This window comes from Bos grunniens, chromosome 15 (assembly GCF_055505025.1).
Source record: "Bos grunniens cultivar Pamir isolate PY7600 chromosome 15, Bosgru_T2T1.0, whole genome shotgun sequence".
Lineage (NCBI taxonomy): Eukaryota > Metazoa > Chordata > Mammalia > Artiodactyla > Bovidae > Bos > Bos grunniens.
The window spans coordinates 33,897,381-33,922,334 of NC_141179.1; the positions used below are offsets into that span (position 1 = coordinate 33,897,381).

The window sequence follows — 24,954 nt, forward strand, 5'->3', positions numbered from 1 at the left end:
TTCCCCTGAAGACTCTGATACACTAGGTCTTGGTGGACCTGGGGATGTGGAAGGTGTATTTTGACTGTTTGCACTGGTAACCCAGATGTGCGGCCAGCTCGGTGACCTGATCTACCACGTCTGGCTGGTAACAAAACAGATTCTGTGTAGCTCACGGCACTGGCCGGGACCCTGGATGACCAGGTTCTGAAAACAGGAACCAAGGACCCTGCTGCCATCATCCCTGTACTTGAGGTCACTCCTTTAAGGTTCCAGGCCCTTAACTGGAGGAGTTGATTGGCTAAGTCCAGGTCATTTGTCTGGGTATCATCTGACAGAAAGTCAAAAGAGAACACCTGCCCCATCGCTTACTTAGGGGACTCCCCTCTCACCCTTATTAAGATGCCCCCTAATAAGAATGTGCTCAGATACTGGACAGCCAAAGCAAGAGCGATCCCTGCAAGTTCCCTCTGTCAAGGGAATACCACCAAATGTTCACCAGGACTGTGCTGGGAATACCCCACCCCGCCATGGTCGGGGAGCTCTCCACCTTACAAGATGATCCATTCTGTCTCTGCATATATCCCATGATTAGGAAGTTCTTCACAAATCCACCTCCCTAAAATGACTACCGACTGGCACTCAGGTTCAAGTCTTTCTCCAGGTCGCAGCTAAACATATATAATCGATATTTAAGAGAAATTTCTGAGCTTCCTCTTCTGCTTTCACTTTAACACTTGAAGCAGTTGAGAGGCAGATCCCTTCCTCCAGGAATCTGGTCCAAAGACAGCATGATGAAAAGGAGAAAGCACAGGATCACACTCGGTCCTGACTCTGAATCTGGCTGTGCTGCTGCTTCATGGTGTGACTTGGGACAAATGTATTCAACAGAAAACTGGGGATACTAATGCTGGCAGATTTTAAGCTCAAACACTTGACCAATGTGTTTCCTCCTTGCTCACAGTGAAGCCATGCCAGCTGATGACAGGGAGGCAGGGTGGGATAGTAGTTAAGAGCGGAAGTGCCAGGCACACCTGAGCCTGACTCTCGGTTCTTCTTACTGTTTGCATAACTGTGAACAAATGATTTACCTCTCCTTTGCTCGTCTGTAAAATGGGCATAATAATAGTAGCCACACCATAGGGTTGTTCTGGAGGTTAAGGGAGATAAATGTTAAAGGCTTACATGTTGCTTGGTGTATAAATAACACTCAGGAAGTGTTATTTCTTGTTCTTATTGATTGGCAGTTGTGGGGGGTGGTGTATAACTCCTTGACTTGGACTCACTGCTGCTGGGGAAGATGGCTGCCTCTTGCAGGAAAGTCTTCACTCTGTTGTCACTGTCCATGAGGAAGGAGACAGGGCACACCCTGGTTTTTTGTGCTTTGGCAGCGACCATCCAGGAAGCTTCTGGATCAGTAGGCACCTGTGACTGGTGGGGTTTTGGCTGAGCTGTTGTTGAGGACCATTGACTCCATCTCTTGCCACAGGAGACACAGCACATCTTGTGGGAGAAACGCTGATCAGAAAGTCCATGATAACTGCTCCTCTCCTCCTCCTACTCCCCCTACCTCCTTTAAAGCGTGCGCGCGCGCGCACGCACACACACACACTCCTTTTTCCCTCTCTCTTTTTTGAAACAGGGAATAATTAAAAAACCCAAATCCAAACATCCAGCAGAAGTTTATGCTTGAATCTTAGAATACAACATATGGCTTCCCAACCATTGCCAGGTTCTGCAAACCACAGAGAGAGAGAAAGGCCTTCAGCCTCTGCCATGGCCTCCCTAGTTTGGGGACCGTTTGCCACAGAGTCAGCACCCCTCCCTGAAAGACTCGGGTCCTGGAGTTCAACCCCGTGAATTTTACTCATAATTATATTTTCCGCTCCTTTGAAAACATTCCAAGAACGGCTGAGATTCAAATGCTTTTCTTCCCTCTCTTTACTATTTTCTCACCTTCTGCATGGGGTTTAGAAGCAGTGGGGACCACAGAGAGAGGATTTGGAGGTGGAATTTTATGGTCGTGTCACACTGTTCCTCTGTTGGGGCAGAAAAGCTGTGTGGTGGTGGCAGCAAGCTGGAGCTGGTGAGAACCCACAGAGGAATGGGATTCTGGAGACACGAGTAGGCTTGGTGCTGAACCACAGTAAGGGCTCCCTGTCCACCCTGAGTCTTGGGCCATTACGAGGCCCTTTCATCTTCTGAGGCCTAGGGACTCTTCCCTTCCAGTCTTGGCTGCTCCACAGAGAAGTCTGGGTTATAGACACATGATCTCTCCACTGGGCAGGTAACACAACTGGAATATGGCCCGATGGGATTAAATTCTTGTCTGTGAAGTCCGGATATCCAGATCTTTGGGTATCAGAACAGGCTGCAGGCTGTGTCCCAGAATGGTTGAAGGGGATGGGGGTGGGGGGTGGATAAAAGGAAAAACTCCTCCCTTTTCTCACAGTGACTTAGGGCATGACTGGCCAACCTCCTCATTTGTGTGGATCACAGAGGAAGTCAAGTCGATTACAGACTCATGCCTCCGTCTCCTCTCCTGCCCAAGTAGAGAGACAGGTTCAGCCCGAGTTTCCTGAAGCACAGCTGAGGCCACAGTGTAACAAGCTGCACAAGACTTGAGCAGCCTCTCAGGATCAGGGCAACTCTTAGGTCCAGCCCAGTCTCATGGGGTTCCCTCAAGGCTACCTCTCAGCCTGGGCCTGACTGCCTCCGTGTGGCAGAGCCCTCTCCTCCCTCAGGTCCCAGGATAACCTTCCAATATTGCCAGATTCCCTGCAGTGTCAGCAGAAGCGAGCACAGCCCAGCAACAGGAAGATTCTCTCTTCCCTTCCCTTTCTTCCCTTCCAAGACCTACTTTCCAGAAATCTTCATTGCCTGCCTGGGAATGGCTACAGCCTGGACTGACAGTGGGAGTGTTGGGTCCCTCCGCCACTCGTAAGAAAGTAATCCTACCCACAGCATCCCATCAGAAGCCAAAGGGCCTGTCACCGTGGAAGAAATGTCCTTGCAGGAGCTGACATCTCAGCTCAGGATTCTCAGGAATGGGAATCCTCTCCCCACCCCCACGCCCCACTAGGCCATCTGGATCCTGTGGGCTCTGCTACATGCATTGGCTGCGGCTGGAGCTCCCAGTCAATAGAGGGAGAAGCATGACAAAGAGAAAGGCACTTGCGAGTGTCCACTGCCCTCTTTGGGGGTTGGGGGTGTGGTGGCTATAATTAGCTTTCTAGAACTCTTGTTCACAGAGGGGGAAACGAGCCCTTGGAGATTGTATATTTTCCACTGCTCTGCCCCGTGATGTCACTACAGGTGCCTTCTGGCTGACCCCAAGCTTTTCGTTCTCCAGGAACTGCTGTGACTGTTAGTGGCAGTTTTGTAACTCTGAGAAGTCACTGGGGGCTTGGTCAACCACCAGCAAATGATTTCCTGTTCCCTTCCCCACTATCCCCCGCTCCCCCCCCCACCGCCCCCCGCCTCCCCGGCAATGGCCCAGCCCCCATGACACCAGGCCAGCACTTGCTTGGTGAGAATGAATTCAACTGTAAGTGGATTTCTCACCCAAGTTTTAAATACCTCCAAGAAAGTAGGTGTGCACATATCTAGTTGGATGTGTAAAATACAAGTCAGATAGAACTCCTTTTCCTGTTCTAAAATGACCTATCAGAAAGCCCCAGGGCCCTGGGTTCCTGGCAGCTCCCTAGGACGTCAGTATGTGGTATCAGCATTGAGAGCTGTGTCGGCTTGTGGAAGGAGTGAGCATATGGAGTCCAACGCCCTTGGGTTTTCTCAACTCTGCTGCCTTTAGCTGTATGATCCTGGACAAGTTATTTAACCCTTGAGCACTGACTTCCTGGTCTGTAAAATGGGGGTAATAACTTGCCTCACAGGTTTGTGTGAAGATTAAGTATATGTGTTAGTCACTCAGTAGTGTCTGACTTTTTGCAATCCCATGGACAGTAGCCCGTGAGGTTCCTATGTCCCTGGAATTCTTCTGGCAAGGATACTGGAGTGAGTTGCCATTCCCTTCTCCCAGGGATCTTCCCAGACCCAGGGATCAAACCCGGGTCTCCTGCATTGCAGGCATATTCTTTACCATGTAAGCCACCAGGGAAACCCAAAGTATGATACATGTAAAAGCAAATAATGAAGGGCTCCTGGAACACTCAATCATGGTATTTGTTGTGTTAATAGTAATAGCCTGGAATAAAGTATCTGTGATTAGAATGAATAAAGGGATGATAGAGGGTCAGAGGTGAAAAGCTGACTCATGGAGTGTGTCTTTTTTGGAGAGGAAGATAAGGTTCTCTGTTAGGATTCATGTCAGTTTGGAGTAGAAAGAGGATGGTTCTCCCGTACCTTGCTCCTCCAGTGTGATGCAAATCCTCTGATGGACTTGCTCAACTGCAATTAAAAGTCATGATTTTTGAGCATTTACCATGTGCCACTGTTCTAAGACTCGCACATGTATTGATTATCTTAATCTTTGTTACAACCCAAGGTGGTGGGTATTATAATTGTCCATTTTACAGATGGATTAACTGATGCATTGAGCTTGGTTAAAAGAAACTTCCGCGTACCACACAACTAATAATTGGAAGAGCCAGAAAGCCACTTCCCTCTCTGAACTTCATTTTTCTCTTCAAAGGTTGGGTGAGGGTTAGAGATTCACTAATGTCCAGAGTTCTATGTGTGTCCTACATTTACTTGGGGAACTTTCTGGAGTATGTAGAAATTTGAGTTACTTTAGTGATGTTGGTGATGGAAAAAGAAACCATTTAGGAACCTTTCAGTGACCTGAAACTCTTTAAAATATTACATATTCACTTGCCTCCTTTTTCACTTCTCTTTCCTTGTCTTTCCCCTTCCTCTAAATGGGTCTCTGAGAGGGAAAGACCTGAAGTATATACACATCATTAGCTCTTAGAGCCAAGCTCCTTTCCCATCATATAAGTCAAGGAGTTTCTGAAATTGTTAAGAAAGTCAATCCTATGAATTCATACCACAAGCAGAGGAATATATGTATGTGTATATATATTTTTTTCTATTTCTTGAATGTTGCATCTGTATGAAGTGGTGACTGTTCACTAAACCTCTTATGGTCATCTGTTCATGATGTATGTGAGTCAGATCATTATGCTGCACACCTTAAACTTATACAGTGCTGTATGTTGATTACATTTCAATAAACCGGAAAGAGAAAAAAAGAGCCTCTGATCAGAGGTTGTAACAGTCTAGCCTAGCATCTTTTTTTTTTTTTTTAAGATTTTTTTCATGTGGAACATTTTTAAAGTCTATTAAATTTGTTACAATATTGCTTCTGCTTTATTTTTGTTTTTTTGGCCTCAAGGCATGTGAGATCTTCGCCCCCCACCAGGGATTGCACCCCCCACCCCCTGCATTGGAAGGCGAAGTCTTAACCACTGGACCTCCAGGGAAGTCCCCAGCTTAGCATCTTGAGAGATCATTGCAGCTGTTTCTCTCTTGCAAAGCCTAAAGCATTAGAAACAGATCCTTCAAGAATAAAACTTCTTGAAGAGTCATCTGCTCTGGCTATTTCTACTTTGTTTCCTCCTCTTGTAAATTGAGTCCAGCCATGGTTTTGGTCTACCTTCTGCCCAAACTGCTCTTGTCACGGTTGGCAGTGGCCTCGGCATGTAGATTCAGTCAGTTCTCAATCCTCCGTGTGTCCATCAGTGGTGTTTGGGCCAGGTGACCCCTTCTTCCTTCCTTAAGGACACCTGCCTGCCAGGAGACTCTCGTCTTGATCCTCCTTCATCAGTTGCTTGTGCTCTGACTTATCCCCTCACCTCTATATGTTGAAGGATCTCGGGCTGAAACACTGACCTGAAACTGAAACACTTCTCATCCAACGTAGGATGGATTAGATCACTCCACAGCTCACAACAGCCCCTGTGTTTTTCCCATCAGGGTCAAAGTAAAATCTAAAGTCTTCAAGTTCCTATCTAGTGTGTTTCCTTGGCATTTCTCTGAGTTTCGTCTCCTTGTACTTTCCTCCTCTCTCTTTGAACCAAAGCCACTGATCTGCTTACTGTTTCTTGAATACATGAAACATGCTCCTGCTCAGGCTTTCTGTACTTGCCAGGAAGGCTTTTCATACAGAGGTCCACATGATTCCGTCCCTCCCTCATTCATTTATGATCTCATCAAACTGCCCTATATAAAACAGGAATCCCTTCCCGTTGTTCGTTGCTTTATTCTTTTCCAAAGTTCTTATCATAAGATGCAGATATTTATTTATGTATTGTCTGTCCTCTCTCTGAAAACATAAACCACGTGAGGGTGAAGATTTTTGTATGTTTCACTCACTGCTGTATCCCCAGGACCAGAACAATGCCTGGCACGTGGTAGATGTTCCACTAATACTTATTAATATTAATAAATGCTATATGTCAGTTTTTACAACAGATTCCTAATGTCTAGCCTAGCTCTTTATTGAACTCTGTTCACTTAGAGTGAGCAAACTTTCACACTATTGAGGATAGGAGTGGGAGCATGGTGTTTGGGAGGGCCACTCGTCCTTTTCCGCCATAGATTCTTTTTCCATCTGATGGTATTTACCATCCCAGGATCTCAGCTCTAGCTCAGATTTGCCTGAGGATATTTGTCAGGATGATCTGGACTAAGAATTCAGTGATGCTCAAGATGGTTTCCCTGAGAAGATCCTCGTTGGGACACCATCCCTTTAAAAGTCCTGAATCCAGACTGCCTGTTCTGTAGACATTCTCAGCTGCATTATTTAAAGTTATTTCCAGTGGTGCGTGGGCTGGAGGTGGGAGCTACATTTGTTACTTAGTGGTTTCGAAAAGCCTTCCAGGATCTCTTTCCTCTTTACCCCAAAGAATTTGCTCACTCTTAACCCTCCTCTGTTGTTACCTAACATAACCTCTTAGACTTCATAGCTCCCCAGCAAATCTTAGTGCATTTCATCGGTGTGCCCAACTCCTAGTGGGTGAAATTTAGGTACATGCCATCCCTTCTTTGGGGATGTCTCTGAGAGTGAGACTTCTTTTCCTTGGGGAGGCTGAGAATGATATTCACAGAGGATACTTTTTATTGAATGAACCAGTTGCACATACTTTTAATTCCTTGGAGAATGTTCCATGTTCACGGTATGGCATATTAGTTATAATACTTTTAAAGAATAAAAACATTGCATTGAATTCACATGGTTTTCCATCATGCTCTGCAACCCTTCACATCTGTTATTTCATTTGGCTCTCCTGTAGCTTCCTGTAATAAGCAAGTAGTATCCACGTTTTACAGATGAAAACAGGTGCCGTTGGGGGAGTGACTTGATTAAGACTGCTCTTGGTCAGTGGTCCAGTTTGTCTCAGGTCTTCGGTGCTCCCACTTCTGGCCTGCAGCCTTTGGCCTCTCCTCAGTAGGGACGGGTGTTGTCTGGTTCTCCCCTGCACCCCTGGAGCTCAAATATCAAACCCTTGATGATTGCCTTTTCCTGCGGTAGTCCATTTCTAGCTTGCAGCATCCTTCCATGGATTCTGCCAGGCTCTGAGGGGGCAGCATGGGGAATGTCTGTGTGTCTGGGGACCGTTCTTTCCCTAGAAGGGTGCCCAGTGGCAGAAGGGGCCAACACAAATGAGACATGGAGCCGTGGAGGGCTGCCTTCCCGTGTTCATGGGTACCCAAGATTCAGCTCGGTGCAGAGTTGGGCTTCTTCTCTGGACGTCCATCAGGAAGTCACAGCCCTTGGAATCTTCCACTTGTCTGACAGGCCGCTCCAGAGGGGTACTTCTGAAGCATAATACTCAGACTGGTATTTCTTTGACCATAAAATTACAGTAATGGCAACCTTTGTACAGTGCTTTAAAAGTTACAGCCATGCTTCAGAAGCACCCAGGGAGCTTTTTAAAATGTGGGTTCCTGTCCCCCCCCCAGAGACTCTTAATTCAGTAGGTTTAAGAAGGATCCAGAAATCTGTAAATTTTTTTTAAAGGGAATTCCTTGGCAATTCTAACAGTTAGCCAGGTTCTGAAATCACTGTTCAGATTACAGAGCCCTTTTGTTTATAATATTCCATTTGTTCCTCACAACACATGAGGAAGCTGTTAACCTATTTCGCAGATGGGGCGTGATTATGGTAAAATGACTAATTCCAGATTCCTAACTTAGGGAATGGCAAGGCCAAGGCTCCAGCCTAAAGTCTTTGTCTCCAAACCTGGTTCTCTCTGCACTCGATTCTCCCTTGGACTCCTCCCCTCTCTCAGTTGCCCTGGGGTACTGGTTTTCTTCCTGTCCTGATTGTGTGCCAGGAGTCTCACTCACCAGGCCCAACAACTGTTCTTCCCTGAGTGCAGCTCTGAGCAGGTTTGGGGAAGATGGTGGAAACCCAGGCCCTGGGGGAAGTTTTTCAGACCATCCTTCCATGTCATTTATCTGGGAATGTCGGGCACCGATGGTGGCCAGGCCCAGCCCCATCCTGGAGGGACCCTCACCACCAGTTGAGCATTTCAGAGGCCCCACACTGGCCTTCATGCCCAAATAAATCTTCAGCCCATTTCCAAGAAAGAATTCTGGAGAACAGAGACAAAAACCACTGACTGCTGGCATGGAAAGATGGTGGTAAATCTCTCCTCTTTCCATGTGCATTGTGTTTGGAGCTAGCTCATCATGGAAAAACCTCAACATCTCAGGTTTCATTGTAATAGGAAGGATGCAGGGTGGCCCCGGGGGTGGGTATGGGAAATTTTGAATGAATTTTCTGGTGTCTGTGGATGAGGAGATGCCAATGTGTAAGGGTCACGGGAGGGCAGGGCTCCCTTGTTCCAGCCATCCCATACCACTGGGCACACCATCCTGTGGTTGAAAGGCTTGCATTAGCTTTGGAGGGTCCCCTCCTTGGCCCTGACCCCCAGTGTGCCTGCTGTCTTTGGAAATCAGAAGTTAGATTCTGCAGGACCTTTGCTTTAGGAACGGGGGCTTGATTGCTAGTTATTTATTCCCTGATGATAGGTGTCCTTACATCATGGTTAAAAACGTGGGCCCACTCTGGCTGTGCCACATGCTGGCCTTAGAGCTATGTTGCGGTGCCTGTTTCCTCATCTGTAAGACTGTGACACTGGTTCCCACTTCCTAGGGTGGTGAGGATTAGATGGACGTGTAAGCGCTTAGAACGGAGGCAGGCACTTAGGAGGTGCCGCCTACTGCTCTCCAAACATCCGGCTCCGTGGCCTGCCCTGCTGTGACATCAAGGAGAAGAGCCAGGGGCCCCGCCTTGCAGGAGTTCACGGTTTACTGGGAGACAGACACGGAAGCAGATAACTGACATCAGATGGGAAGTCCTGTAATAGAGGGACATTCAGAGTGTCATGGGGGCACAGACAAGGGACCAGCTGTGTACTGTTGATACCCAACCAAGGTTCTTGGCCTTTCCCGGTCAATAGAAATTGGCTAAAGGCCAGACAGGAAATTCAGGCAAGGCTTTGTTGGCGCTTCTCCTGCGCCGGCTGCAGGAGGGAGTGAAAGCATGTAGTAGGTTTCTTTGGTGGCTCCTTATATGGGATGAGGGTAGGGGTGTGTTCAGAGGTCGAGGAGTGGCTTAGGTGGTTTGCCCACCCCTCTGATGCTGTTGAGTATCAGGGGCATGCACAGGACCCTGCTTTTGCTCCCGACACCCAATTTTTGCTTCTGGCGCTTCATAAATGGCAGTTGGGAGTTTTTGTCTTTGTATCTGTTGGTCCAGAATTCGCCCCAGCTGCACGTGCACACAGTTACTTTTAATCCCATATAGTTTCTGTGTGTTATGTAGCTTGAGAAATGTGTCTGGGGCAAGCTTTGTCTCAGGTCCACGTTTCCACTGGGTCTCACCACAAGGGGCTGGGGCGAGGCCAGAACTAGAGGCGGCTTCCTAGCAGAGACGGCAGCATTTGATTTTGAAGGGTCAGTAGGAATCCACCCAAGGGAGAAAAGAGGGAAAGGCATTCCAGACAGGGGCAGCAGCGTGAGTAGGGCCACAGAGGTACAAAAATTCTGACTGGGGAGGAAATTATATCAAGTGGAGAGTGTGATGCCTCCAGAGGGGGCAGGAGATGAGATAGAGGGTCCACGAGCATGGTCTTGCTAAGTGGCTTCAGTCGTGTCTGACTCTGTGCGACGCCATAGACGGCAGCCCACCAGGCTCCGCCATCCCTGGGATTCTCCAGGCAAGAAGACTGGAGTGGGTTGCCATTTCCTTCTCCAATGCATGAAAGTGAAAAGTGAAAGTGAAGTCATTGAGTCGTGTCCAACTCTCAGCGACCCCATGGACTGCAGCCCACCAGGCTCCTCCGTCCGTGGGATTTTCCAGGTAAGAGTACTGGAGTGGGGTGCCATTGCCTTCTCCAGAGCATGGTCTTAGGAACCGTAAATGCCAGGGGGGTTGGACTTTGCCTGAAGGAAGGGCACTTGGTGGGGCCATTTGAGCAATGTGCTCAAGTTTGTATTTTCATGAAATCATTCCAATTGTTGGGAGAAGCATAGAACAATAAAAAATGAAACAGACCAACTGGTTGACTTGAGCCTCTCACCCTTGTTAAAGACGAGTGGTGGTCATCCACCCTTTCAGAAAGCACCCAGCTCCACCTGTGGCTGGAAGACAAGGGTATGGAGAATCCGGTGCCAGTTCTGTCTGAGAGTCTCAGGGTGGCCTTGAGAAAGGCCTTAAGTGTCCAGGCCCCCGGTCGCTCTGTAGTCAGTGGGCTCGCCTGCTCCCTCTCCTTCCCCCATGTCTAGGTCATGGAGGAGCAGGGTGCTGCACTCTCTTCTCTCCAACTGTTCCCCCCGCAGAAGGAAAACTGTGGGTTCGGTGCCTGTTTTATCTTTCTCTAGAGTATATTTGCATTTAATTTCATTATTTAATAGGTAGCATTCTCATGATGCAGAAAGCCTCGAGATAGAAACAGTTACCCGGCCCTAGTCTTGCTCTTACTCCTGTGCCCACCCCCCACCTGTCCCCATCCCTCCACAAGAAGCCCCTCTGCCTAGATCCTTCTAGCATCTACTTATGCAAATAAAAACAAACACAAATTTAGATTCTTACTGTACTCCTTTCCTTAATAAGTGCGGACACTTCTAGAATATATATCATTTTCTTCTTCAGGCCATATACCAACAAGCTCTTTGAAAAATAAAAATCATGCTTATCAAGGGCTTTCTGACTAGGCCAGTTATTTCCTCCAGAATTTATTAGTGGAGAGCTCTGCTGTGACATTATTTCCCTGCTCTGTAAAATAGGGACAATCTTCTGTCTATCCTGACTGCCATGGGGAAAGTTATCAATCATTTCACACATAAGTCACTTCATGCTAGTGGAAGGGGGTCTCACAGTGGGACTGTTCTGATGATTTCTCAGTGAAATATTCCCCTCTTATTTACTGGTTCCAGGATTTTCTTTTTTAAAAATTAAGACTACTAATTGTTGAGGGGTTTTTCCTCCCCTCCAGCTCTTCCTCTTAAAACTTCTAAGCCTTAATGGGCAGGCTGTGTCTCCGCCAGGGCCGTGTGGGGCCGCATCCAACCGCATCCTGCCGGGGATGCCTGTCTGCACACATGTGGCTCCAGTGCTTCTCCTGGTGTCTGGTGTACAGTCTTCTCTCTCTTTGTTTTTTCACATGTGCTGAGCCACACAGAAGCTTCAGGACTTCACATCACAGCACAGCAGTGGGCCAGAGCTGGCTGTAATTAGCTAGAACTGCAGATTCCTCCCGGTCGGAAAGACCGTATCTTTGCCTTTTCGCTTACGGTGGAGGATTTTTCTGCTTTCTCTAAGGTCGCTGGAGAGGCTCAGAGGAAGGAAGCTGTCTGTGTGAGGAAGGAGGGGCTCACTCGATGAGATCTCAAGATCTCCGCAGGCCTCAGATTACCCTTTAATGACATCTTCCCTGGCTGCCTGTCCCCAGGTCAGGAGGTAACTGTGACACACAGTAGGACTAGCAGATGGTGGGAATGGAGGCCTCCGAGACGCACACCAGGAGAATGAGGACAGGGATGCTATTGTCTGGAAACCGCAGAACCTGGTGTGTGTTTTGAAAGGGATTTGGTTTGGTTTTACTGGCAAGCTTCCTGGAAGCCTTTTCTCGAGGCAGAGAGTTCATGTTCATTCTTAGGTAGAGCATAAAGCCGTTGTCTCTCAGATGTGGACATGGTAATAGAGAGCTTAATTCTGAGTCATGGTTCAAGACTTTGCTGGTGCCAGCTTTAAGAATCTGAGAAACTCAGGTCCCACCCAAGGGCCCAGAGGGCTTTTGAACAGTCCCTTCACCCTCCCTGCCCAACCAGGCAGGACAGCAGCCAGTGTACCTTCTCTATCCAGAGGACTAACAGCCCTTACCTAAAGGGAATTCATGCCTTAGGGACTGCCTTCTGCTCTGTTGTCTTAGTACATGTTGAAGAAGAGCTGCATGGTTGTCCTGGGTAAATTGAGGAGGATTTCAGAATCACTGAGTTCCCTTACAGAAGGTTTAGCTGTAGACAGCATGTTAAAAAGCAGAGACATCACTTTGCCGAAAAAGGTCTGTATAGTCAAAGCTATGGTTTTTCCAGTAGTCACGTACAGGTGTGAGAGTTGGACCATAAAGAAGGCTGAGTGCTGAAGAATTGATGCTTTCGAACTGTGGTGCTGGAGAAGACTCTTGAGAGTCCCTTGGATCTCTCAAGAAGTTCAAACCAGTCAGTCCTAAAGGAAATCAGCCCTGAATATTCTCTGGAAGGGAATGATGCTGAAGCTGAAGCTCTGATACTTTGGCTACCTGATGCGAAGAGTTGACTCATTGGAAAAGACCCTGATGCTGGGAAAGATTGAGGGCAGGAGGAGAAGGGGGCAACAGAGGTTGAGATGGTTGGATGGCATCACTGACTCAGTGGACATGACTTTGAGCAAACTGTGGGAGATAGTAAAGGACAGGGAAGCCTGGTGTGTTGCAGTCCACGGGGTTGCAGAGTCAGACACAACCGAGCAACTGAATAACAACAACAAATCATTCCCATGGGCTTCCCTTCAGGAAGACAGATGCCTGAAGGGACTCTGGGTGCTGCTTGGGAGACGTTCCCCTTTGTAAATTGGCACAGACAGCTTTCTGCACTTTCTTTTGCCAGGACCGCTCTCTGGTATTTCTGTTGGAGCAGGTGGGGTTCAACTTGAGGAGCAGGAAAATCCACAGGTTGGGGCCACCAGCCCAGGGCCTGTATTGTAGATCTGAGCCCAGAAGCACTTCTGTTACAATTGGAGAACTTTCCTTCTCCATAAAGCAGCGCCCTGTTGAAACACTTTTAGCTTCTCCAGGGAGATGCGGGTGAGCCCTAGCCCAGCACCAGGTCCGGCTCCCTGGGAATACACTGTCACTGGTGGTTAGATTGGACCCTTCATTCAGCAACATTGCCAGAGTGCCTACTATGTGCTTGGTACTGTGCTAGAATCTGGCAGTGCCAAAATAAGATTGAGCCCCTGCCCATGAAAAGCTTACAATCTAGAAGGAGAGGCACCAGTGTTCACCCAAAAACTAGCACAGTGCCAGACACATGGCGGTCAGTTGATGGCTTTTGAGCTTGGCATTGTGGAATAACAGAGCTGGAGGGTCTCGGGGTTGCAGTGTCCCTCCCTCTCATGTCAGAAATGAAGACACTGATGGGTGAGGGACTTGCATTCAAGGCCACCCAGACAGGGGCAGAGAGAGAACTCATCCTCAGTTCCTGGTCTCGGGTCTTTGTAGCACCCCACACAGCTTGCTTTGGGCCTTTAACTAGAAAGATCAAATCCTGAAAAGTAGAGGCAGTACCAGAACGCATAGGAGCCCACTTGTGCTTCACACCTGCTGCTGCTGGGCGACCTGAATCTATAAGCACTCAGGAGCTCCTGACACTGGTCCTCAAACCAGTGGACTCGAGTGGGCTCCTCAGAGGCAGCAGGGGCCCAGCCGCCTGCAGTTCCCCGAGATGGCATTCTTGGGAAGCTAGAGCTCCCGAGCTGGAAAGTCCTTAGTTTTGACCTTGCGGCTCTTTGAGCTGGAGTACCAAGTGGTTTTCAGGACAAGGTGTGTGAGAGGGTCTGGTTCTTAAACCACACAGAAGGGCTTTCTATCCTGCTGAAATAAGGCTGGACCTTGTTTGACCCTGATTCAAACAGAGTAACTGTAAGAAGATGTTGAGATAACCAAGGAGAAAAGAATGTAGATTCTGTATTGGATGATATTAAGGAATGATCATAAATGGTAGGTATGATCATGGCCCAGTGATTGTGTTAAAAGAAAAAGTCATCACTTTGATATACTGGGTTGTTTGGAATACTCTAGGGAAAAATACAAGTTTTCATAAGTGTTTGGGGTAAGGTGATATGATGTATGACATTTGCTTTAAAATATTCCAGGAAAAAAATTGAGGACTAGATGAACAATTTGGCAAAACATTGCTCTTTGTGGTTTGTATGTGTTTGGAAAATTCCAGAATGAAAAGTTAAAGAAATAGGGCCTAGATCTCTCTCCCTGCCCTCCATGCCCACCGGTGAAACTCTTCCCATCAAGGTGGAGGCTGGCACTGCAATGACAGGCCATACGAGGAGTATGCTGCAGGGGCCCTGAAGTTGTTGGCCAAGTTCCTGGTTAGCTTTGAGACACACGGAAGGGCTGGGCACTCCTTTTATACCAGGGTGACCTTGTGCGATGTCACCCCACACCCCTTTCTCATCCCTGTTGTGTCTTTGGAAGCTCTTTCCTCCTCAGCCAGAGGGAACTTAATGCCATCCTTTGTTTTCCATCCCCTGCCATCAGACCAGAGTCTCCTTAGACTCAGCCAGAGAGGCCCACCTAAGGCAAACTCACTGAGCAGTTGACACAGCGCGTTACCAGAACTGCACACGGGCGCACGACAGCTTCTCTCCCCAGGACCCTGTGTGCCGCTGTCTGAATCTTATTCACCCTCGGTCCACATCTGTCCCTTTCTTCTCCCTCCCTGACAGCAGGGCCATCGTTGGATCTCCCCAAGATGGTCTGCAGGAGGATCTGCAGTCGCCCACAGCCGTTATAGTGTGGGCATTTCACTGTTACTAGTTCGTCTCACCTTTTTCCTCTCTTGTCTTGTACATGAAGTCGTTGTACCCAACCTTGATCTTAGACCGTAGGGTTCCAGCCTGGTCTTCTGTGGCTTTGCCCTTTAGAGCAGAGTGAAGACTCCCTAGGTCCAAGGGATTATGCTTACCTGGAGCCTGCGTCCACACATACCATACACACATCGCATGCTCTGGGTATTAAGAATCCAAAGAACTAGGAGGCTGCTTCCTGGGTGTCTCCCCTGTGTCCAGCCTCCTAAGGACAGAAACCCCTAACGCTGAAGGTGACCAGGGAGCAGCTCTTTGGTGTGTGGACAGAGCTTTGATCTGCTCCTGGGCTGTCCATGCACAGGCATGTGAAGTCTCGAACCAGGAAATCTAACCAGGCCTTTATGTGTCTAGTAGGAGGATCGTGTAGTGTTAGTCACTTAGTCCTGTGTGACTCTTTGTGACCCCATAGACGGTAGCCCGCCAGGCTCTGTCCATGGAATTCTCCAGGCGGGAATACTGGAGTGGGTTGCCATTTCCTTCTCCAAATAGGACCTATTTTATTTACCAGTCTGTTTGCTTGATTTACTACTTCTAAGCATGAGACATTGGATAGGTGGATCTTCTTTTATGTTCTTGCCCAGGCCCTGCACATTTTAAGTACCTGCATCCTAACTGAGACGCAGGATTTTTGCTCATGCCTGGAGTTCATCTCGTATCGAGATAGGCTCATGTTCTCGCACAGTATTTCCTGCGGCTTGTAAAATACAACTTGTGAGGCCCTATTGTAGCACCACTTACTTCCTGTGTTTATAATGGAGGTGAAATCATGGTTTGTCTTTCCACCACCCTGCTTCCCATTCCCAACAAGCAGGCCTCAGTTACATAAGCTAATGAGCTAATCTAAAATAACCTTAAAGCGAGGGTCACCTATGTGTGCCAACAACTTTATCATAAAAGTCTTCCCTTGTAATTCCCTATGCTTGTTCAAAGGGACTGGCACTGTTCTGGCCTCTGTTCTATGGGAATTAGCTGTAAGACCTAAAAAGGTGAGCGATTTTTTAAAATTACGATTTCCCAAAATGGCTTTTCCTCTTCAAATCAGTGCTAGAATTCCACTTTCCCTGCCTCTCCCCCTTCAATGAAACATTTTCATCTCTCTCAATGAGTTCTATTGAAATTCCTGACTTAATATGATACGCTCATCACTATGTAACTGACCAGAGTTCTTGGCTCCTTAATCAGTAGAAACTGTTAAAAGGCCAGACAAGAAATTCAGGCAAGGTTTTATTGGGTCCCCTACTGCAGCAGGAGGGAGTGAGAACAAGAACAGGTTCCCTGGCTCGTTCCCAAAAGGGGTGCAGTCTGGCTTCCTATATGGAGTGAGGACAGGGGAGTGTCCAGGAGTCAGACCAGAGGGGTGGCTTAGGTGGTCAGCCCACCCCTTTGGTAATGTGTGCAGGGGACATGCACAGTACCCTACTTTTGCTCCGGGCTCTTCAGAAGTGGGCGTTGGGTTCCTCTGGTCTTTTTGTATCTTGTCCATAATTTGTTCCCACTGCTCATGCACACAGTTATTTTTAGCCCCTTATAATTTCTTTGTATTTTGTTGCTCCAGGAGACATTTGTTCAGATGCAAACATTGCAGTAAAGGATCCCAAGTTCTAGCCTGCCTCAACTATACCCGAATAATATCCAACAGAAAGGTTTTGAAGGCCTTTGGGAATATTAGAGCCTATGTCTCCCACCCATGTTGGTTGTGTAATTGGCCTCTCTCTTTTAGGGACACTAAGCCCTCTCGTTAAATAGAAAATAAAAATATATAAAAAAAAAAAAGATAAGAAAATGTCTATCTGTATGTAACTGAGTCACTTGGCTGTATAGCAGAGATTGGCACAACATTGTAAATCAACTAAACTTCAATTAAATAAACAGGAAACAAGAGAGGACTGTGGATTTGGGGAGGGAGAGTTGGGGTCAGAAGAGGAAGAGGTGGCTTCACACACACAGTAGGTGTGTTCTCCACACCAGAAGACCAACCTTGGCTGCTTCCCCCATCACTCCATCTCAAATCCCAGTTAAATTTTAATCCAGATCATCGTGACTGCAAAGTGTTTTCTTCAAGCTCCTTTATTTCATGGAGCTCCCAGTTGCCCAGTTTAACATGTGCTTCAGAGAAAGATGTCTGGCAGGGATTGGATGCCGGTATTGACTTTGGAAAGGGGAGTCTTAACATCCTCAAATATGTCTTCACATGCCTGAGAGTATGTCAGCGATCAGTCCCTGGAAACATCCCAGCCACGCAGTTTGCTTGTTTCTGTGGCTCAGCTCGGGCACCTTGCCCCCAGCCTTGGCCCCGGTACAAGTTTCACATTGGCCATCCCTGACATTTGACGTGTTTGGTTCCTGTCCGTAAATGGGTGTCAACAGACAAAATCTATGCTCCTCATTTATTCAGAAGTGCATTCATTCATACATTTATTCCGCAGATGTGTATTGAGGAACCCTGCATGAGGCGTGGGGGAGGGGAGACTGATGACAATGCAGGCCTTGCCATAAAGGCAGCCAAGGTGTATGAGTAGATTATCACAGTGATCAGAAGAGTGTGTGATAATAGAGGTAGGTACAGAAATGTATGAATACAGGAGAAGTAGTGTCTTGTCTGGAGGAACAGGGTGAGATATCAGAGGAGGGGACACCTGGTGTGGACCTCGAAAGATGCACAAGAACCAGGACGGCTGAATCGGGCCATTGAAATTTACATTCTCCTCTCTTGAGACCTACTGTCTTCAAAGGCACTTGGTTTTCGTGAGCACAGAGAGGGCTGGAGGCCTGATGATCCACTGGGGGCCTGGTCCACAGTTGCTTTGAAGAGAGGGAGAATGGAAAAGAGCTTTAGCTGCTAAGCCAAAGGAAAGGACTCTGCCCAGGCAGAGGGGGTTCACCAAGGAGAAAGGAAAGGGTTCAGGGGCTGGGCCCCTTTTGCTTGGGCAGCATTCACAGATTTACTGGTTGTTGGTATGCCACTGGGATGAGAACCAGCTGTCCCAAAAGCCTAGTGAGGGTTGTAGTCAGCACTGATTATCTGGAGATGTGGCATACTTCACATACAAACCTCACTGCAACTACGCCTTGATTCACAGCTTGAAATAACTCCTCATCACTGGATGGATATTTTAAGATGCAGCTTTCATCAAGAAGCTTCCATTAAAGCAATTCTAGTAGAGTGAATAATCATTTCTCCCCTTCATCAGACATGCTTGTCTTACAGAATTATGAGTTCAATTCTCACTTTTTTTAGTCCCATCTTTTAAAAAAGAAGAAGAAAGAAAAAAAAAAAAAACCCTCCGAGAAATGATCCTGCATCTGTATCAGAAAGTTTCCCTTTGCATTTTCAGATCCGTCTTTTCTGGGTCAGCATTTCTCTTTATGGCTTCCTTATCATAGTTTTTTTTTTTTTTTTTTTAACTTCCTGTTTCCTATCGAGCTTTGTACAAACTCATTTTGTCTTAAGCTATTCAGGAGTGAACTTTTCCCCTTTTTGTAGGCCAGTGCTTTTTCAACAACTTCTTATTCACTGTACGCTCGAAGGTCATGCTTGTTCCAAATGTTTTGACAACCTTCAATTATTTGCACTTAAGGATTTGAGTAGAAAAATAGAGCTGCATAAATTACCAGCAGAATGACATTAGAGCATGACATAGGTGACACCCAATGACGTTTTCCCCATGTGTTTATTTGCCCTTGGAATGTTCTTAAGGTCTTGTGTTGAGCACACTACACTGCTTTAAATGCAGTTGTTATGCATAGAGTAGATGGGCAACAAAACTTACAGTGGAGAACCAACCCCTCGCTATGAAGGTAACGGTAAGCTAGAGTAATGAAACTCTTCTCTAATAGGAACAACTCATCATAAAGACAGACCAGGTAATCTAGTTGAGGAAAGAAATGAAAGCCAAGATAGATACCAGGCTGACTCACAAAGACCTTGGCTTCATTCCTTTACTATTTTTTTTTTAATTTATATATTTGGCTGTGTTCGGTCTTAATTGCATCACGCGGGATCTTTCATTGCAGCATGTGGACTCTTAGTTATGGCGTGCGGCTCGTTAGTTGCAGCACGTGGGCTCTCTAGTTGTGGCACATGGGCTTTTAGTTGGCTCCGTGGCATGTGGGATCTTAATTCCCCAACCAGGGATTGACCCAGTGTCCCCTGCATTGCAAAATGTATTCTTAACCACTAGGCCACCAGGAAAGTCCCTTTATTCCTTTGTTTATTCAGCACCTAGTATATGATGGGCTTCCCTTGTAGCTCAGTCAGTAAAGTGTCTGCCTGCAATGCGGGAGACCTGGGTTCAATTCCTGGGTCAGGAAGATCCCCTGCAGAAGGAAATGGCAACGCACCCCAGTATTCTTGCCTGGAGAATCCCAGGGACAGAGGAGCCTGGCAGGTTACAGACTGTGGGGTCACAAGTGTTGAATACAACTGAGTGACTAAGCACATAGATTTAAAGAAGCAAAAAGACATTTCCCTGTCTTTGGGTCAGTAAAGGCAAACTACAGCTTGACAGAAGCCAAACACATCTGTGAATCCCTGGTAGGAATAGCTAACTCCACTGTACTGCCAAGAGTGAGTGTAGAAAAGTATGTGAAAGGCCTATATGTCTGGAAATGGGAAACAGTGCTCCAGGCAGAAGGCCCAGAAAGTGTAAAGACAAGGAAGGAAGCAGAGTATTAAAGGGGAGACAGTTCTGGGTTGTTGAGAAGCATGGGAGGGAAATTGCAGGGTTTAGCTGGAAAAGTAGATTTGGGCAACATCATGTAGCTTTGGATGCCAAATGGAAAAGGTTATATCCTGTAGGTAACAGTGAGTCTCTAAAGGCTTAGGTAGAGGCAATATGATCCAGTGTCAGTTCTAGACTAATAACTCTGACAGCAGTGCAGACGGTGTATCAAAGAGGAGAAGGACTAGGGGAAGCCAGAGCAAACTTGTCAGGTGAGAGCTGAAGCTGTCCTGGCCCAAGATGGAGTGCAGCCGCCACAGTTAATGATGCTTAGGTACCTGATAGAGAAAGAGGCACAAGGAAGATAGGCCAGTCGAGAATGGTTCAAAAATTTCTCCTTATTTCAGTGGCATGGCCCATTTTTGAAGTGCATAGATTAAAAGCATCTACTGTTGAAGTACAGCTCCTGCTGCTTCCCGGAGTTTCTCCATCTCCTTTTAGAAATGGGTAACTCATCCACAGAGTTTTCGGGCACCACCACCTCACTCTGCATTCCTGACTCTTCAGTCTGAGGACCTATAACATACAAGGCTCAGGCTTTTAGCTTTTCCTCTTTAATCAGTACCATTGGCATCCTGCTAGAAGGTAAGGCATGTAGAATGAAGACCCGGTCTTTTCCCACCATAAGTTTATGAGCTTATGGAGGACAAAAACAGGTACAACTGAATACAACTAAATGCCAACCAAGACAGATTGAAGAGCCCAGGACTGTGTGACGGAGACGGCAATGGCACCCCACTCCAGTACTCTTGCCTGGAAAATCCCATGGATGGAGGAGCCTGGTGGGCTGCAGTCCATGGGGTCGCTAAGAGTTGGACACGACTGAGCGACTTCACCTTCACTTTTCACTTTCATGCATTGGAGAAGGAAATGGCAACCCACTCCAGTGTTCTTGCCTGGAGAATCCCAGGGACGGGGGAGCCTGGTGGGCTGCCGTCTATGGGGTCGCACAGAGTCAGACACGACTGAAGCGACTTAGCAGCAGCAGGACTGTGTGAGGTTTCAGGAAATTTCTGACACCTGGTGGTGTTGGAGCCAGGCTGTTCTTTTTTGCTGAGTATCTACCACATACCCTGTATTTCTCTCAACACTGAGACTAACAGTCAAACATACGCTATAAGGAGGGGGACACACTGAATAAGTAATTACAAGCACAGTGAGTATTGGGAGAGATAAATGCAGAGTGTGTTGAGAATAAGTGAGAACTTAGTCTAAGGGATCAGGGAAAGCAACCCTGAAGATGTGACCTGGGATGTAAGAAGTGAGCAGCAGTACTGGCGTTGGAAAAGGAAGAATGTTCCTGAAGACAGAAGTACATGTTGTGTTGTGAGAAAACATGTTCAAAGAAGGGAAAGAAATCTAATGTGACTGGAGTGTATAGAGAAGGGGGAGTGGCCTTAAGTAAGACTGGGAGGGGCCAGAAAATAAGAGAGGCTTGTTAGCCATGGTGCAGTCATGGAACTTCATCCTAAAGGAAATTGGGAGGTTTTAAGCAGAAGAGTGGTGTGATGGCTGCATATCTGGAGAATAAATTGGAAAAGGCAAAACTGGAAGCTGCTGCAGTCATCAAAGTGAGCAGCGACGGTGGTTTTGCAGAGAGAGGAGGTGGCAGCTTGAAGAGACCAGGGATGGAATAAATTCAGAAGACAGACTCGGACATGAGAACAAAGAGAGAGGAGAGGTTGGGGTTGATCTTCAGCTTCTCACTTGGGAAGTTGGTTGGATGGTGTGTCATTTACCAAGAGAATCTGGAGAGACACAGATTTTCAGGGGGCAAAGGTTACTTTGGTGTTTGAGCACATGAGGTTTAGCACAAGCAAGATATTCAGGTAATGAAGGGACTTCCCTGGCATCCAGTGATTAAGACTTTTCCTTCCAGTGCGGGCGGTGCAGGTTTGATCTCTGGTCAAGGAACTGAGTAAGGTCTCACTTGCCATGGGGCCAAAAAACCAAAACGTAAAACAAAAGCAATATTGTAACAAATTCAATAAAGATTTTTAAAATGGTCCACATTAAAGTAAAATCTTTAAAGAAATTAAAAACTACGGAACATGTTGTGGAAGCATGAAGTTAAGGGGGGGAATGGATGGCACACAGAGCATCAATATGTGGAGGTGGGAGTCACAGCTGTGGGATTGGCTGGGATCTTCCAGAGAGAGCAGAAAAGGGAAAGAAAGACTGGACAGGTGCCTGAGGAATATCAGCAATGAAAGGGCCTGTAGCAGAGCTAGAGATTACAAAGAAAGCTGAGAAGGAACAGCTAGAGGAAACAGCAGAAAACCCAACGGGTAAAAAGCAGAGAGCATCCATAATGTGAAATGCTGCTGAGAGGCCCTGAGAGTCGGAAATGCAAAAAGCCCACTGAATGGACTGTAGTCCAAATTCTCACTGCTGCTGTTCCTCAGTGACCCGAGACAAGCTAGTTAATTTCACAGTGAGCCCTGTCAACTGGAGTTACAGTATGGTATTCAGCATCTAAAGGCTTAGTCCATATTAGCTGTTATTTTTCACATGATTTTTGACATGGAGAGCTCTTGGGGACTTGTCGGGGAGCAATTTGAGTGCCGAGGCACCCAATCGGAGTCGCTTTGAGCTAGAGGAACATGTGAGGTTGATGATTTAGAAGGGGTTGTCTACGTGTCAAGGAGAACTCCACGGGGAGGGAGAAGCAGCAGATCAAGGGAAAGGATGTATTAGCTTTCAATGAGAGTAAAGCAAAACAGCCAAGAATGAGAGGCCCTGAGGTGTGTTGTGACACAGTATGATAAGGGGGCGCATGGTCAGGAGGATGGGAAAGGGAAGACAGGCCAGTGGGAATTGAGTCTGCAAAGAATGTGACGTTCATGAGTTTGAGTATTTGCATTTTTATTGTGAGTGTTAGGAAACCATTGACAGTTTTAAAGGAATGGAAAGTTTAACTCAACTAGTTTTAGGAAAATTACTCTAACAGTAGTGAGAAGGATAGACTAAGAAAGATTTATATAAGAGCGTTCCACACTGTGGTTGCTGGTGGCAGAATTTTAATACAGAGCATTTTTGCTCTTGGTCACTCAGCCTCATCGAGACTCCATTTCCCCATCAATAAAATGGGAATGATAGTGTCTCTTAGGTTCTTTCGAGCATTGCGTTTCATGTCAAGGACCTAGGATGGTGCCCAGCATACGGTGAACAACCAATATCCTACTCCCCACCCCCATCTCCCCTGCCGCTTTTGGTAGCTACTTGAGTGTCTTGCTGTCACCTGATGCTCAGGAGATATATCTTTGTTTCCTATCTTTCTGGGCTGCACTAAAATAGAACAATTTTATCTTCCAAAATGTCCTTTTAGGAGTGGGACTAATTTGTCGTCTGTGCTCACCCCCTGATTTGGCACATTGACAAACAAGTTATTCACGAGTTTGTCCTGATGCAAGAGTTTCTGTGTTTGGGGCTGGGCAGTGGCTCAAGAGTATTGCTTTTCCATTAAGCTTTCAAGGCACTTAAAACCTCCAAGATGGCTAACACATCCTTCCTGGACAGATGGCAAAACCCTGAAGTTGTTCCCCTAATTTCTCCTCTAATTTCTCCTTTTATCCCATCTTCTATGACATCTGATTTGGTTAAATTCATTTCCACACAGAAATAGCTGATTTCTGGAAAAGATATAATACAGATTATATTTCTCTAAAGCCATATGCTCCATATATCCTGGCATCTGCACAGATGCCATTTGATTCCATTTCATTTTCTTCATTCAATAAATATTTATTGAGTGTCTGCTTGGTGCCTTGGCATCTATAATGCAAAGAGGAAAAATACTCAGTTCTGCACTCTGAATGCTCCCATATTTTGTGGAAAAGTAAATCTCAAAGACCTAATTTTAGTAGACATGGCTAGGTTAAGTAGGAGGTACCAACCAGCTTTCAAGTAGCAGAGGTAAGACAGACAAAGGGGTTACAAGAAAAAGCTTTAGCAAAGCTGGCGTTTGAACTGAGTCTCGAAATATGAGATCGATTTCCCCACGTGAAGAAAAGGAGTTCAGCTTTCCTGACATGTTTCCTAATGAGACGGCATGTGATTTGAAAGAGGACGGCTGGCCCTAACAAGGGTGATTCGTTAACTGTCCCAGGACGAGGATGCCAGCCATTGTTCACTGGGAGCTAGGTATATGCCATGTTAGATGCTAAGTACCTTGTGTTTATTTCACTTGAATCACAGAACAGACGTACAGAGCAGGTCCTATTACTATTCCCATTTTACACAGGAGGCAGCTGATGCCCAGAGAGGTTGTGGAACGTGCTCATGATCACACAGTGGCACCGCTATGACTGAACGTAAGCCAGCCCACTCCAGAGACTGGATGCTGTGAGCCACCACCAGCCACAAGCTGGGTGCCGGCCGTGGTGCAGAGGACGGGGTGAGGGGACAAGCAGAAGGGTGGGTGGAGACAGCTTTGAGGAGCTGCACACTAAGATAGAGCTAGTAGATATATCTTAGCATGTTTATTTTTTATAAAAATGTAATAGTATTACTTTCAAAGTGAAATAGAATCCGTTATTTAGACACTTTTTTTTTAAGCAGAAGTCCTGTTTTAGTGGAAGATAATTGTAAAAGAAACACGAGGATTGGACTAGGAAATCTAACTTAAAAACGAATTGCTCTTAGGCATTTTTGTTCTTGCTTACTTGAAAAATGCACATTGACACAAAAATTGATTTCCAGTCATCATCAAAGTAAACCCCAATAATGTAAAAGGACCTATAAGTTACTCTTTTCACCTTAATAGTGATGAAATTTATTTTGCATTATTACAAAATTAAGGAATGAAGATTGGCTTTAACTGATATTTTAAGGACTAATGTTGTGATGTGATTCAGATTTCTGTGCGAGCTTTCCCAGAAAAAAATACCTGTTCAAATTTACTTTCAGTTCATAGAACACTGTAATGTGTTCTGGGTACCCTTCCCCTCAACAAACCATGTTCCGGATACTCCCCCTCCCCCAAAAAACTCAGTGAATTTTAAGAATTATCAATTTGAACCTAGTACCAATATATTCATGAAGTGTTTCAAAATGCCAAAATAAACCCAAACAAGCCACAATATGAATCAGACACAGAAATACCACCCTTATGTTGGTTGTAAATGAATGAAATTTGGTCTC

At 46.5% G+C, this 24,954-nt stretch overlaps 1 protein-coding gene across 7 annotated transcripts in view; it reads left to right on the top strand.

Moving 5' to 3' along the window:
• Positions 1–24,954, top strand: part of UBASH3B (ubiquitin associated and SH3 domain containing B) — a 154,354-nt gene that overhangs the window by 59,653 nt on the left and 69,747 nt on the right. The window contains exon 2 of one of the 7 annotated variants that reach the window (XM_086339687.1): positions 24,056–24,208. The exons of 5 other annotated variants lie outside the window; for them this stretch is intronic. The gene's annotated coding sequence lies outside the window, so the exon portion shown is untranslated. The remainder of the gene's footprint in view (positions 1–24,055; positions 24,209–24,954) is intronic. One more of the 7 variants, XM_086339688.1, reaches the window with a different exon arrangement.